General features: G+C 34.1%; 1 protein-coding gene across 2 annotated transcripts in view; it reads left to right on the top strand.

The window, feature by feature from the left end:
* LOC106665478 (apoptosis-resistant E3 ubiquitin protein ligase 1) overlaps window positions 1–15903 on the top strand; it is a 68700-nt gene that overhangs the window by 9593 nt on the left and 43204 nt on the right. The gene's annotated exons all lie outside the window — the stretch shown is intronic.

Below are 15903 nucleotides of genomic sequence, written 5' to 3'. Positions count from 1 at the left end.
TTAACGTTTAAGAGTATTAACGTTGTCTTTGTCTAAAAAAGTAAAAAAAAAACAAAACATGAAATTTGCTAAGGGAAATGAAAAAAACCACCAAAAAATGGACAGATTTTTAATTAACATTTTAATATCACTGTAAGGTAAAGTTCTCGGGTTCGAATCCAGCGGCCCTGAATTTGAACCCGACATATGTACAAATGGGCTTTTTTCAAAAACACCGGCACCCCGAGGGTTTATATGACCCTCTGCTGTTGCGAACCCTCGTTAAAAAAATATCGCGTATTTCCTCCTCTTGCCTTAATTACATCTCGAAGACGCCTTGACATACTTTTTACCTTTTCTGGAAGTGTCTCTTTGATGAAGACCATTCTTCACGAAGAGACCTTTCAAGATCGTGGAGAGTATAAGGAAGTGATGGACGTGCTCTTATTCGTCGTTTGAGGTTATCCCATAAATGTTCGATGGGGTTCAAGTCTGGAGAACGGGCTGGCCAGGCTAAGACCCTGATGTTATGCTGTTGAAGGTGCGTTTGTACTATGCGTGCCATATATGGACGGGCATTATCGTGCATTAGAATAGGATTGTCGTTGATTTCATCGAGGATAGGCAACGCATGATGTTCCAAAATTTCATCCTCATGAGTGGCCGTCAAAGATCCGGCCAACAACCAACTCTGTGCGACTCTCCATTGAAATTCCCGCCCACTGAGCTACGTTAAAAATGTCGGCTCTGGGAAAAATTACAAGCTTCGGGCCTTTCATTTCGCTTTCTCCAGACTCTTTCACGCCCATCTGAAGATCGTAGAGCAAATCTACACTCATTTGTAAAAAGTACAGCGGTCCAATCGTCCAAAGACCAATGGCTGTGTTCTCCAACAAATGCGAGCCGTGCAACGCTGTGTTCTGGCCAATTCTGGTCCTCCTTCCTCGACAAAAAGCCATCAGTCCATACTGATTTGATCTTCTTCGAGCAGTGCGTTAAAAAATTTGAACACCTCGAATTCCCTGATGAATCGCTTGAACAATAATAAGGTGACGGTTTCGCAAAATTCTTAAAGTCAAAAATCGGTTACTCTAGGACGTTCAGAACCGGGCCTTCTATGGTAGGACCCAGTTTCTCGAAAACGTCTAACGGGGTCTGGCAGTGTTTCGTATGGAACTGCGATAGCTGTAGCGGCAAACCCGATGGTACGTCCATCATCAAAGTGCCACACCACCCGCAACATCCTTAGCACTAAGTGGCATTTTTAAGTTTAAAAATTGAAATTAAGTCCACTAGTTTCGTGGTCCGCTTGACCAATTAATATCTTTCAATTAATTAAGGTTTTGGTTGAGCTAAAAAGTCAATGTCACAAGCGGGATTCGAACCAACGATCTTCGGCTAAATACGCCGCTGCTCTACCACTTGAGCTTCGTGACCTCGATCCACTTTTCATCTCAAATAAAAACCATAATTAATTAAAAGATATTAATTGGTCAAGCGGACCAGGAAACTAGCAAATTTGATAAGTTTAAATGAAGTATACCTTCATTAAAGCTCTCCGGGGCCATTTCATTTGTCGCCGAGAATCAGAGATTACACGACATTTGAAAAATGGCAAAAAGGAGGGAAAATTCAAAAGGTGGGAAGTTAGTGTCCGAGTGGATCGAGGTCACGATAGCTCAAGTGGTAGAGCAGCGGCGTATCTAGCTGAAAATCGTGGGTTCGAATCCCGCTCGTGCTTTTTTATCTCAACTAAAAACCTTAATTAATTGATTTAAATTAAGAAAACAAAGATGAAACTAAACAGTTTATTACGTCAGAATTCAAATGTGACTGAATAAAAATTTTAAATCCCGTAAAAAGTAAACATTGAAAAATCCTTTGTCCTTGTTTCGGAGTGAGTTTACTTTTAATTGATATTCCCAATTTAAAACATAGCATAAACAAATATTTATTGGTAAAAACAATGATACACATTAATGGCAGATTTTCGGAAGAAAAAATGAATTGGGTGGAATTTTTTGGCCTGTATTTCACGTACACATGTTTCTATCGCTAGTAATTCGGCTTGAAAGATGGTACGGCGGATCTCATGGCTCCTTTAAGCCCATTCTCGTACGGTTTTCTATCTTTGAGCCGTCTGTTTACAGTATAAGAGGTGTATGTTTTCCTTTTTTTCTTTATATAAATTTAAAAGGGATTACCTACCTAGGGAAAATCCTGCCTCGTAATCTGAAATTCTCTCACGACTTGCAACCCACAGTAGTGGATCCGATAAGGATATTCCGGTTTTTTTACGATCAGGTAGTTTCGGACTAGTTTGAATGGATTTCATTGGCTTGATAGCTAGCTGCTTGGGTAATAAAATATGTTTGATGTTAACCATTTAAAATAACACGAAAATTGTTAAGTAGTGATTTTTTTCTTTGGAATGCCGGGTGATGAACTTGTGTTTCATGCTTCGTTATCTTCGCTGCGTTGTTAGACTCGTTTCAGAATCTTCTGAAATTTCATAATGCCACCTTTGAAATTTCCGCTAGCCGGATATTTATTCTATTAAGGAAGTTTTATTGGTTTTAATACTGTATATTTTGAATGTAAGAGCATGTTAAAAAAAAATGCTCAAAGTACTTTTTATCAGCTAGGGATTTTTCTTTAAGCCCATTTGAATTTTTAACCCGAGGTTAAATGTTTAATGATATAATCCGGCCATTTTCTATGATCGCTCCCGAAAAGCTATGGAGAATGGACCTTTTTTCATCGTCACACGCGCATTAATCCTTTAAAAAACGGCTCGTTAGATACGGATCGTTACTTTGTCATTAAAACAATTTAAAAAGGTCTTTGTGCCCGGTTTAAATGTGGAAATGATGCTAAGCGGCAAAAATAGTTTTTGATTTGTCCTAAGTTATTAATAGTTCAAACCTACTTTCTAACTGAAATATTAAAAAAAATGATCGCCACCTTGTTAAAATTCAATAAACGAATTATTTGCTATAAAACTAAAATTTAACAAGTAAAACAAATTAATTTACATTATTTGGAGATCGTGAAGTGCGGTCTGGTGCGACGTAGGTTTTAGAAAAACATTTTCTTTATCATGCAAACGTTTCGACCTTCATTGAGATCATCTTCAGGGCTTAAAGTGCTCGTTTTCCGTGTAGATGTGACATTCTTGTGTGTCGTGTTGAGAGTGCTCTGAGGACACAAGAATGACACATTTACACAGAAAACAAACATTTTGAGCTCTGAAGATGATCTCAATAAAGCTCGAAACGTTGGCACGGAAAAGAAAATGTTTTTTAAAACCTACGTCATACCAGACCGCATCTCACGTTTTTCAAATAATCATTGGCTAACGGTCACTAAACACCACCAAAAATTAATTTTCAGTTAAAATGATTAAGACTAAAAATAATTGAACATTGATGAGCAGTAACTAAAGAAGAATTTATTTTCAAAGCTTAACGATAAAGATAACATTAAAAAAAAGTCCTAGAGATAAGCTTGAATTATTGAATTATTATGCTAATTTTATTCTCAGTTTGTATTATGTAGAATGACACGTCAATGGAACTTTCTCGCTATCTCTCAACTTCGCAAAAACTTCGCTTCCTTTTGCCTTTTGCCAAGGCGGGCGGGAAATGGACTAAAAGGAATTGAATTGATGTTCTTATACAGTTTTAAACTCGAACCAATTTTTTTTTGATTTGCCCTTAAATTCGATTTCGGCGGAAAAAATTCAAACAATAAGCGCAAAAGAAAAGCCGTTTGAGTCGGATTATCGAAAGATTTTGAACGTTTCCCGCCATTTTCAAGGTGATATTTTGACACTTTCGAGATTTTCACCTAGAGTGTCTGCTGCTTCGTTACCCCAAAGAGCTCGTTTCACAAGCATGGCAAACAAAAATCGATCCGGAAATTAGAAAAGTTGAAGCCTTGATCTTTTTTAAATATTATGTTTTTTATATCTCTACTCAAAGAAGTGCTTAACTGATCTCATTTAACTTTATGATCGATTCTAAAATCATTACACGATCTGTTCTTGCAGATTGCTTGTAGACACTAAGCCAGAAGAATGATANCGGCTTTCGCCGTCTCGTCCGCACATTCGTTACCCTCCAGGCCTTTATATCTAATTCAAATTTGTTTTTGAAGCCAAAGCTAGTGTAGAGGTTTGAATTAAAATATTTTCTATTTCCTCACATCATCGTGTAAAATCATGTGACCCTTAACGTAGTGTCGGGTACTAACTTTTTAATGAGGTCTTATGTTTGCATGTAACTTCTAATCGTTCTGTTGGCTCTTCTTTACTTGCGTTAAACGTGTACATTTTTGCTTTATTTATTTGATTGACAATCACACCTGTGTGACTGGATATCTTACCTTTTGGTACCAGTTTAAAATATTTTTTTTAAACCTTTCTCGCCTTGGTACTTTGTCGAAAGAGATCGAATTTTTATAGCACGAGACGATTGTTTGACTAAAGGAAAATCGATGTTTACAATTCGAGAAACTTGTAGTTGACATCTAGTTTCGCCGTGTTTGTTCGAGCATCAGCAGTCACAGCTGCTATACAAACAACCCTGTCGAGAGTCTGCAAATGAGCTGTTCTAACTTTACTTTCAAAGCGCTTGTCTTCATCCTGGACTTTCCTAATCCAGCTCTGAGCCTGGAAGGTTGATATCTTCATATATTTAGATAAATTAATTAAATTACATATTTATTAAGTTAGAAGATCTTTGGACCGAATATTTTACACAATTTCTGTCTGAATTTTATAAATATTATTTAAACAAAAAGGAAAAGTGACAATTTGTGTTAAGAGCGATATATATTCTGTTTTTTTCCTTGCAAATAACACGCATAAAACAAATTGGATTTATTTCTTTGAGGGGGCCGATAAGAAACAAAGCCCTTTGCTAAGTTTTCAGTCCGATGCTTCAGCCCCGTGACAAGGAGAAGTTCGGAGGTTACTAAAAGGATTAAACTTTCCCTTATTGCAAAACTTCTATTTCTCCCGCCCCCGCGTCATTTCAGCGGACCCTAACTCGTCCCTGATTAAAAATAAGTCAAGGGGGCTACACGTGAAATGTAGCTTCTTAAAGGATCTCGAAACGTTTCCGTTTTCCCTTAATTTCCACCCCCGCTTTCTCTTTGTGCTGGCTCACATCCCGGACGGTTCAAGTGCTTTACAAGTTCGCTCGTAACGAATCCGTTGATAACCTTGCCCAGAAAACCGTGGCGGACTTCATTAAATATTATCACGTCTCTCCTTAAATAAGTGACTTAATTATGCTGGGAGTTACAGTGCTGCATTTCATTCCCTATAAAAGGGCGAGAAGCAATTCTATTCAAAATTACAGTTGTTTTTTAATTCAATTTCTATCTTAAATTGCTTCATTTGGGCAAAGACTGTTATTTATCTTTTGAATGGGATTTCAAAATTATTAAAAACACTATTTCAAAAGCTTTATACAGGCAGATTAGATTAGATGGCACGGCTGAATTTCTCTTGAAAATGACGCTATGGAAAAAAAAATATGTGTTTGATATTTTTTAATTTAATTTCAAATTTTTGCCTTTTTTTTGGAAAAAATTATAGAGGGTACTTCAAGGCCAGTACAACTTCAAAAGTTCAACTACGATCCTATACATCCTGACACATCATTTCGAAGGATTTTTTAGGCTGAAAGCAATTGGGGTAATCGGATGTTAAATTGGTCAAAAAATGACAAAGTTAAGGCAAAAAGTTTGAAAAAAAAGCAGTCATTTGGGGTGCAATTTATTAATCATTATTAGTATATTCGTTATGAGATAAAAAAAAAGTCATGGAAAGAGAAGCTGAATTTCTCTGGAACCAATGACTATAAAAAATACGTGTTTAATATTTTTTAGTCTACTTTAAAAATTTAACGTTTTACTGGAGAAAAATTATACAGGGTACCTCAGGCCCAGTTCAATTTCAAAATTTCAAATACGAGCCTATACATCTTGAGACATCATTTTAAAGAATTTTTTTTGAGCTGAAAACAATGGGGGTAATCGGATTTTAAAATTAGTCGCAAAATGACAAACCTATGGCAAAAGGTTTGAAAAAAGCAGTCATTTGGTTTGCTATTTGTTAATCATTATTAATATATTCATTATTAGGTAAAAAAATAAAGACATAGAAAAAGAGGCTGAATTTCTCTTGAACCAATGACTATAAAAAAATACGTGTTTAATATTTTTTAGTCTAGTTTAAAATTTTTACCTTTTTGTTTGGAAAAAAATTATACGGGTAGCTCAGGCCTAGTAGAGCTTCAAAATATCAAACACAACCTTATACATCCTGAGACTTTATTTTACAGGATTTTTTAGGCTGAAAACAATTGGGGTAATCGGATTATATATTGGTCAAAAAATGACAAAGTTAAGACAAAATGTTTGAAAACAAGCAGTCATTTGAGGTGCAATTTATTAATCATTATTAGTTCATTTAATGTTAAATAAAAAATAAAGACATGGAAAGAGAGGCTGAATTTATCTTGGACCAATGGCTATAAAAAATACGTGTTTAATATTTTTTAGGCTATTTTAAAAATTTAACCTTTTACTGGAGAAAAATTGTACAGGGTACCTCAGGCCCAGTTCAACTTCAAAATTTCAAGTACAACCCTATACATCCTGGACTTCATTTTAAAGGATTTTTTTTCGCCAAAAACAATGGTGGTAATCGAATTTTAAATTGGTCAAAAATGACAAAGTTATGGCAAAAAGTTTGAAAAAAAGCAGTAATTTGGTTTGCTATTTATTAATCAATATTAGTATATTCATTATTAGATTATATTTTTTAGTCTATAGGTAGTTTAAAATTTTTACCTTTTTTTGGAAAAAAATTATACGGATCGCTCAGGCCCGGTAGAGCTTCAATATTTCAAATACGACCCTATACATCCTGAGACTTCATTTTAAAGGATTTTTTTCGCTGAAAACAATGGGGTAATCGGATTTTAAATTGGTCAAAAAATGACAAAGTTAAGGCAAAAAGTTTGAAAACAAGCGGTCATTTGGGGTGCAATTTATTAATCATTATTAGTACATTCATTATTAGATAAAAAATAAAGACATTGAATGAGAGGCTGTGAATTTTTAGTGTTTAATATTTTTGAGTCTAGTTTACAATTTTTACCTTTTCCTGGAGAAAAATTATACGGGTAGCTCAGGCCAAATAGAGCTTCAGAATTTCAAATTCGACCATTTACAACCGGAGTCATCATTTTAAAGGATTTTTTACGCTGAAAACAATGGTGGAATCGGATTTTAAATACTATGAGATTTATTGTTAAAAACCTTTGATTTCATCCTTTCATCCTTACTAGTTAACCTGTCCTAGCTTGTATTTTGACACATCTAGGTTCTTGAGTCGTGTTTTCATCTATTATTAACTTTCGACAGACTTGGATTTTTCAAGAGTTCCTTAAATTATTGAATGATTCTGCTAACCTGCTCGTTCTTGTGTCTGGAGGGCTGATACTGATCGACTTTTATGAGAAATAGTCATTTCCTTTCAAATACTTCTTGTCTGCTAATAACTCCTGTCTTTCCTGGACTCGACCTGTATTTCCGACATCGATGCAGACTATGCCGAATTGATTATTGTGATTATCAGCATTCCACCGCTGTACTAGAAGACCAGATTTTCACTTTTCAACCAATATGGACATGCAAGTTCGCATACTGAAGTAAAGCGAGGAATTAATTTTCTGTAAGTCCACTTACTGATATTCTTTGCCAGAATTTTTTTAAACTTTCCCCCTCGATTTACAATGATCAGATAAGGAGAGATTTATTAACAATTTATATATCAACCGATTATAGCTGATATTTAAAAAAATCGGGGTTAGCCAGATCAGAGAAGATCAATTTTGTCCAAAGTGTGAACAGTATTTTACCAATGTGGTGTACCTGTAAAATTCGTGTCCAAGTTGACTAATTTTATTTATTCTTAGGTGTTTTGACACAAACCCTTTATGCGAAAATCTGAAGCCCATTGACAGATAAAAACAACAAAATTAGTCAAACCAAGGGACATAAATTTCGTTCAACAACCAATTGGGTGTCGGGAACGAGAGGTCAAACTGCTTTACATTATTGTTTATTGTTGTTGCGCAGCTGGGATTCGAACCCAACACCGCAAGCTTGACATCTTCACCTCTTGTCCACCGCGGAAACAAAAGGAAATAGTTAACAAATTGCTTGTGAAATCCAGATGAAAGTAATTAATTAGAAAAAATATTGCTCTTAAAATTTGCTTAATTTTTGTTGGATCAAGTAGTAAAGAAAGTGATGAAAAATGCCGAAAATGTATCAAATCTGCTCGACACGGATAAAGCGCCGTGACAGGTTGCAAGAACTTAAGATTAATGGATTTCGTAATATTTTTTGAAACAAGGATCACCAATTTAATGGACAACACGAACGAAACACTTGGAAAATCTTCGTCATGTTTATCAATACATTTTTTTTAAATGTGGGAAACTTCTTGTTTCATTAAATTAATTAAAATAAAAAATTCCCTTATAAAGCAGGTTAAAAATGTAAAAAAATATCTTAATTATATATTACTTGGAAGATAAATCGCCCTGATAAATTTCTAAGTCGTTTAGGTAATTAGAGGCAAACTTAGATTTACTGAGAGCGATTTTCTTTAAAAGATGTACATTATTTATCTAGTATTAATTAATACATTTCACTTTTTGGGGGGGGGGGTTTCAAACGAAATCGTGAATATTATTTATTATATGGAGATTTTTTCACTATAAGTTTTCTGTGGAACGTAAAACTTTTGGTGGGAACTTGTCGAAAAGTAAAGGCTGGCCAAAAATCGTATCCCCTGCTTCTAATGCACTTCCTTAATAAAGTAAATATTTGAGGTTTTGGGATTTCTCCAGGATATCGAGTTCTTACGAGCCGGCTGCCGAGGAATCCAAGACACGATTTATTAAGGGCGTAGAACAAACATTTTCAACCCCCCGACCCGAGTTTTCACGAATCCTTGTTGTACTGCCAGAATATTTGCATTGGGGTTCCCTTTCGTATTTACTGTTTTAGAACTCGGGGGTGGTGAGAATAACACCGAGGAGAGGAAACTAAAACACACAAAAAAAAGAAAAAAAGATTGGCCTTTTGACCTGATTAAACTGTGCTCTTGGGTGGGTAAAAATTAATGTGATCATAGTAGGTGAGCTTCTAGTTCGCTTAAAATCAAAGGAATTTTTCATTGTTTAAATTTCTCGCCTTCTCAAATTTGTTAACGTTCTTTTACGTTTTATTCAAGCGTACATTAACGCTACTGACTCTTAAAGAAGAAAACTAACATGCATAATTTTATTATTTTCATGAAACAGAATTATTAAAATATTTATAAACTAGAAATAAATTGAAAAATCTTTTGCTCAGGATTTTTTTTAAATATTTTGTCTCCGTGGAAGATATTTTTACGATTGGTGTCAAAAATGGGATACTAAACCCGCAACGCTTGGGAGTGTTGCGGAAGTGTTGGTCCGGCGTGCCGTGGGGCAGATAAGCAAAGTTACGCTAAACAATTAAACGGTATTCTGATAAGGAGTACGTTTTTTATATAAAAACAAATTTTAAAAAATTTAAAAAAAAACTTACAATTAAGTATGGCAAATCAGGATAGGTGAATAGACTTACAGGGTAAAAATTGTTTTTTCTTCCTCAGTTTCCCTTTAATTCCGGCATTCACTACAAAAAAATTCTAGCCTGATGATTTTTCTTGTTTGTTGTTCTTTTTCATCCCCATATTAAGCTTGATTTTCAAGATAAAATGAGGTCAGTAATTTATAATTAAATCATAACAATAGATAAATCAAAACCTTTGCAAATAGTTTTGTAGGACTATAAAAAATTTCTGGTGAACAGAATTTGATTCAAACATCCTGGGACAATGCAAATTTCTTACCTTTTTTTTCTNCTATTATCTGATTATACAATCATACCTTAAAGAGAGATATATATAGTTGTTCATGTATCCGCAAATTACATGTTGTAAATAATAATTGCAGATTGTAATAAAAAAAAAATGTACATATATTGAGAGAGAACTCTCTCTCTTTCTTTCTTTTATCTAACTTTGTAGGCATCTCTGTTTCACTTAAATAATCTCTCTCTTACGTTTTTTCTTTTTCTTTCTCTCTCTCTCTTCCTCTCACGTTCGTTCTCCATCTCGTTCGCCTTTGTACATCGCGCTCTTTTTTTCTCTCTGTCTTTCCTATGTACACAAACTCAAACTAACTCGAACACATTGTAGCACAGTTTAATAACCATTTTAAATTTTATTCTTACTATGTATACCACTCTACACCATGCATACTTAATAACGCAAAAGGTCAAAAATCTGTCGGGGTCTTAGGATGCATAAATCAAATATGGGGTTCGCCAGAAATTTTTTGTAGTCTTACAAAACTATTTACAAGGGTTTTAATTTATCAAAACTAACTATTTTTATGGATGAGATGATGTATCGACCTGCTTGTTGAACAACTTGAACAAAAGTATCTTCAGTGAGGTCACAGCAGAAACGATATCTCTTTATGTCTTTGCCGAACTTTCGACGATTGTATCGTCATCATCAGAGCCTATTTATTTTAGCAAAATATCGCAGTTAGAAACATGTTATATCATTTAAAAAAACAAAATTACAAAAAACAATTATTTTTCTTACTTTAACTAAATGAGTGTTTAAATATATCTGGCGAGCAAGAAACTGCATACTACTAGTACTACTACTACTATATGTCTTTATTGTTTAATATATATACAAAGTTCACAGATCGGCAGTATATATTACAGAGCTAGAAAGACGTTCCTCATGGTTTAAAACCGTCTGAGGGAGTCTAGCACATAAACTTATATAACTAAAATCTCTCTTATTTACAAGTAATTATAATTAATATTTACAATACATACTGTCTTCAAAAATTTCAATAATGTAATAATAGAACATAATTATATAATAATAGCTGAAACATGATTGCAAATATATACATCTCTTATTTATGGTTACCTATAGTGCACATAACTCAATAATAAAATAAACTAAAGTAAAGTAAATGGGAATAATAAAAGTAAAAATAAATAATAAAAGTAAAAATAAATAATAATGCAGTACATTATCTACCACAAGAGATAATAGTAAAAAACAAAACAAATATAAGTGTTTAAAATATAATATTCAGGTCGAAGATGAGCTTTTCACCTATTCAGGGGAATCCGATAAAAGAAGCCGCCTCCACCCCCACCAGGTGCCTCTGATTCTGGCTCTAAGAGAATAAGCCTCTTTGCAGAAAGTTATCAACACAGCCCAATCCTTGCCATTAATATATTCTAGCAGAATCTCACTAGACGGAGTTTCCCTACCAAAATAGAGTTTTTACTGACAGCGGTCAGTGCAGGGCAAGTTGCCAAGAAATGGAACAAATCCTCCCGCTCTGTACCACTACAAAGTTCACAGTTAATATCCTGCTGCTTGAAGGGTTTGTAGTTTAAGTTAAACAGATCCCCCCGACACTTAATTATCCACCGCGTGCTATCTAAGGGCAGCGAGAGATCCATTAGATAATTTGGGGATTTGAAAAGAAGCTCTCTTTGGAGTGGGAAACGGTCTGAATTGGCCAAAGCTGTGTAATATTGTCTCTTTATATTGTCATTGTGACAATGGCCGCGAGATCTCCTAGGAAGTGATGGTGATGACAGTGAAAGTGATAATGACACATGTATCAATTGAACAAACAATATTATTGTAACATTGGAGTAATGCGAGTGGGTGTTTTCTCCACTCTTGGTTTTAATTTTGTCTTGTTTTAATTACCTTGCTCACTGTTACTTATTACCTACTTTAAGGTAGTTGTAATGTACAAATTATTATTAAAAAAAAAATTCACAAATACCGTCTAACTAGTCTCAAACCAACCCTCCACAGTTCAACTCTGTCGATATTGTTCCGGTCTAAGGACAAGTCCAAAAATTGCATGATATGCCTTTTTATTTCCTTAAACCACTACATTTCTTTATCTACAATCTGCTTGGCTAGGATTTTCTGGAGCCTATTATCTGGTAGGGTTAAAATTCTTATTATGTAGTCGAAGTATATATGATGCATATATAATAAGAATAATTAAAATTAGGTGAAGCTCAGTATCTAAAACAATGAACAGTGTGGAGTTAATTAAAAACAATAAAACAATATAATATAAAAATTTAAAAATTATTTAAATAGGTTACCTATAGGTTACCTCGGTTACACATAATTATAAGTACTTAAAATAAATAATAAAATTACTTTTTTTCCCCTCAGGTACATTAGAATATCATGGTTAAGATTAGGTTAGATTTTTTAAATTGTACTGTATATAGTTAACTCAAAAATATAAGTGCTAACTTCTAACACAAGGGAGAGACATGAGGCTCAGGTGGCTTTTCCATTAGAAGTGATCTATGGACTCGTTCAAAGCCTAAGAGGCTAGTTTACAAATTTTGCCTCTAGGGCTGCACTTTCTGTTCCCGCTTTTTATTTAAAACCCTGTGTTTAGGAGACCATCATAAACCGAAATGGAGCCCAGTTTATCCGTTTGCACATTGCACGTATTGGGGTAACATTAATATAGCCTTTTCTGCCAGTAGTCTCCTTTCCAAGTTTGACTCCTTTGGTGATCAAACTTGAAAAAATGACTACTGTCAATTGGATGGATTGTGAGTTCAGAAATTATTTTTCCGTTCTCACAATCCAATCTATGTTGGTTCATCCGTGCTGATAACTTTTGTTTTGTTTGTCTCACATACTGCATATTACAACCTCCACATGATACCCAATAAACCACATTGCATTGCGAGCCCACTGGTTCCTTTGCTTTCAGCTTCGCATGCAGAATATTTAAATTATTATTATTTTTTTTACCACGACTCATCAACTTCACAGGGTGATAGATTTTATTACTTCGTGTCTCGAGCAGAAACTGTACGCGACAGGAGTGTTTCTAGATGTTTCTCAGGCCTTCGACAAAGTATGGCATGAAAGATTATTATACAAATTAAAATTATTTTTACCCCAGGCCTATTATCTGATTATACAATCATACCTTAAAGAGAGATTTTTCGCAATAAACCAGGGTACGGAGACTTCTGGGATGGAAGAAGTGCCTGCAGGTGTGCCACAAGGGTCAATACTCGCTCCGCTGTTGTACACAATTTTTACTTATGATATGCCCAGAAACGCAGATGACACCGCTATATTAACAAGCCATCTCTCTTCTACACAAACTTCACGCATGTTACAAAACCACATATCAACGATTGAAAAATGGAGCAATCTTTGGAAAATAAAGTTCTAGCATATACTTATACAATGAACCTATTCCTCAATCCGATAAAGTTAACTATTTAGGACTTACATTTGATAGAAGACTAACTTGGAATCCACACCATTAAAAAACAGACATTGAACAAACAATTTAAAATTCTTTATTACCTACTCAACCGACAATCAAAATTACCATTAAAATCAAAACTTTCGACATATACATACATACTCAAACCTATGGATCGGTCGAGTATTCCAATATTCAAAGATTACAAAGTTTTCAATCCAAAATTTTAAACTAATTGTTTCTGCCCCTTTTTACGTAGTCAATACCACACTTCAAGAGATCTTCAAATCACAACAGTTTTTTCATCCATCAAAACATATTACAGACGTTTTCATAGTAAATTACAAACAATTAATTAAGGTTTTTAGTTGAGATGAAAAAAAGTTAATGGCACGAGAGGGATTCGAACCCACGACCTTCGGCTAGATACGCCGCTGCTCTACCACCTGNCACAAATACGATTACTCCATTCCCCACAATTACCACGTAAACGTCTGAAAAGAATATGGATAAGAGACCTCTTAAATGATTAATATCATTTCATTAAACACATAATTTGAAATCCAATCTGCTGTTGTATATAATACATGTACAGTTGTAGATACAAATAAATGAATTAAAAAAAAATTTTTGTATGCAATTCTCAAGTCCCCAATTTTACATTTCAACAAACCTTTGATTTTCTGGGACACATCTGGTATGTAAGTGATAGATTTAAAATGAAGGGATTCTCCACCTCAGTCACTGGTATAATCGTCACACAAGGGTTTGGAATTTTATTAACTTTACTTGATTTTTTGACCTTATTACCAATGTTTTGATATTTTGCTAAAATAAATAGGCCCTGATGATGAAGATATCATAGTCGAAAGCTCGGCAAAGACTTAAGCCAGAAACACACTTACCCGATGCTACCCGACGCAAATCCCATCTCCGATTTTCCATAAGATTGCATTCCCCCCGTGCACATCTATCCGATGCTATGCCACACTAACCTCCTACGCTCTGCGATCCCCACTGTCCAGATTTTCGTCGGGTCGAATCGAGTACAGTCGAAGACAAAAGAACCGGACACTCATATTTTTATTTCAAACTATATGTATTATTGTCGTTATATTAATTACAACATACTTATTTTAATATAAACCAAATTAACTGTGATTAAAAATTAATTAGTTTTTATTTAAAAAATTAATTTTAATGGTTTGGTAGAAAATTAATCAAAACACCGGAATACGATTTTTTGATATAATGAATTTAACTAACAATTTATTGTACTCGCTTCGGCGGTACATATACTAAAATTGGAACAATTTATTACACGGTTTTGCTCATAAAATTTAATTAACAATTTATTTCATAGTTTTGCTCGTAAAATTACACCATTTTGTAATGTCGGGTAGCATCAGAACAGGACACTCATATTTTTTGTAGTTTATTTCAAACTAAGTACATGTAATTTTGTCGTTATATTAATTACAACATGTTATTTTAATGTAAACCAAATTAAACGAGATCAAAAATGCATAAGTTTTTATAAACATTGTTTAATTATGATGGTTAGGAGTAACTTTATTTAAAACAATTAAGTTTAACAAACAATTTATTAGATGGTTGTGCTCATAAAATTTAACTAACAATTTATTACAAGGTTTTGCTCAAAATAGTGCATTAAGAACAAAAGATGCGTTGCGATTGTGATAGTGATTATTGTGATAAACGCTGTGGACTGTACGCGACGTGTGCTTGCATCGGATAGATGTGCACACCCCACCAAAACGTGGCAAGGCGTCGGGTAGCGTCGCATGGCGTAGCATCGGGTAAGTGTGTTCCGGGATTTAAAGAGTTGTCGTTTCTGTTGTGACCTCACTGAAAAAAACTTTTGTTATGATTTAATGATGAATTAACATTAAAAATAATTTCAATTAATTAAGGTTTTTAGTTGAGAAAAAAGTCACTGTCACGGCTTTTTTATCTCAACTAAAACCCCTAATTAATTGATTTAAATTAAGAAAACAAAGATGAAAACTAAACAGTTTATTACTTCAAAATTCAAATGTGACTGAATAAAAATTAGTAAAGAGGCATATCAAGCCGAAGGTCGTGGGTTCCAATCCCTCTCGTGACAATGACTTTTTTATCTCAACTAAAAACCTTAATTAATTGAAAGATATTAATTGGTGAAGCGGACCACTAAACCTAATAAAATTAAAAATAATGAAAAACATCATCAGGGTATAAAGCATTTATGAACTCCGATTTGACTCTGGCATCCTTAGAAGCGCATCTAATCTCTGACCTTTTTTATTTATATTCAGAAGACAATGCTTTGTGTAGGGATGAAAAAGAACAGTGAAGAAGAAAATTATTTAAATAGGCTGGAAATTTTTCTAGTCAATGCCAGAATTAAAGGTAAACTGAGAAAAATAATACAACTTTATCCAGTAATTCATTACTAAATCGTCTGCCCTGATTTAGTAATTATACTTAA

The sequence above is a fragment of the Cimex lectularius genome, unplaced genomic scaffold (genome assembly GCF_000648675.2).
Source record: "Cimex lectularius strain Harlan isolate CLEC.00 unplaced genomic scaffold, Clec_2.1 scaffold296, whole genome shotgun sequence".
Taxonomy (NCBI): Eukaryota; Metazoa; Arthropoda; class Insecta; order Hemiptera; family Cimicidae; genus Cimex; species Cimex lectularius.
Note: the sequence above shows the minus strand (reverse complement) of the source record. Positions and strands in the feature narration are given on the sequence as shown.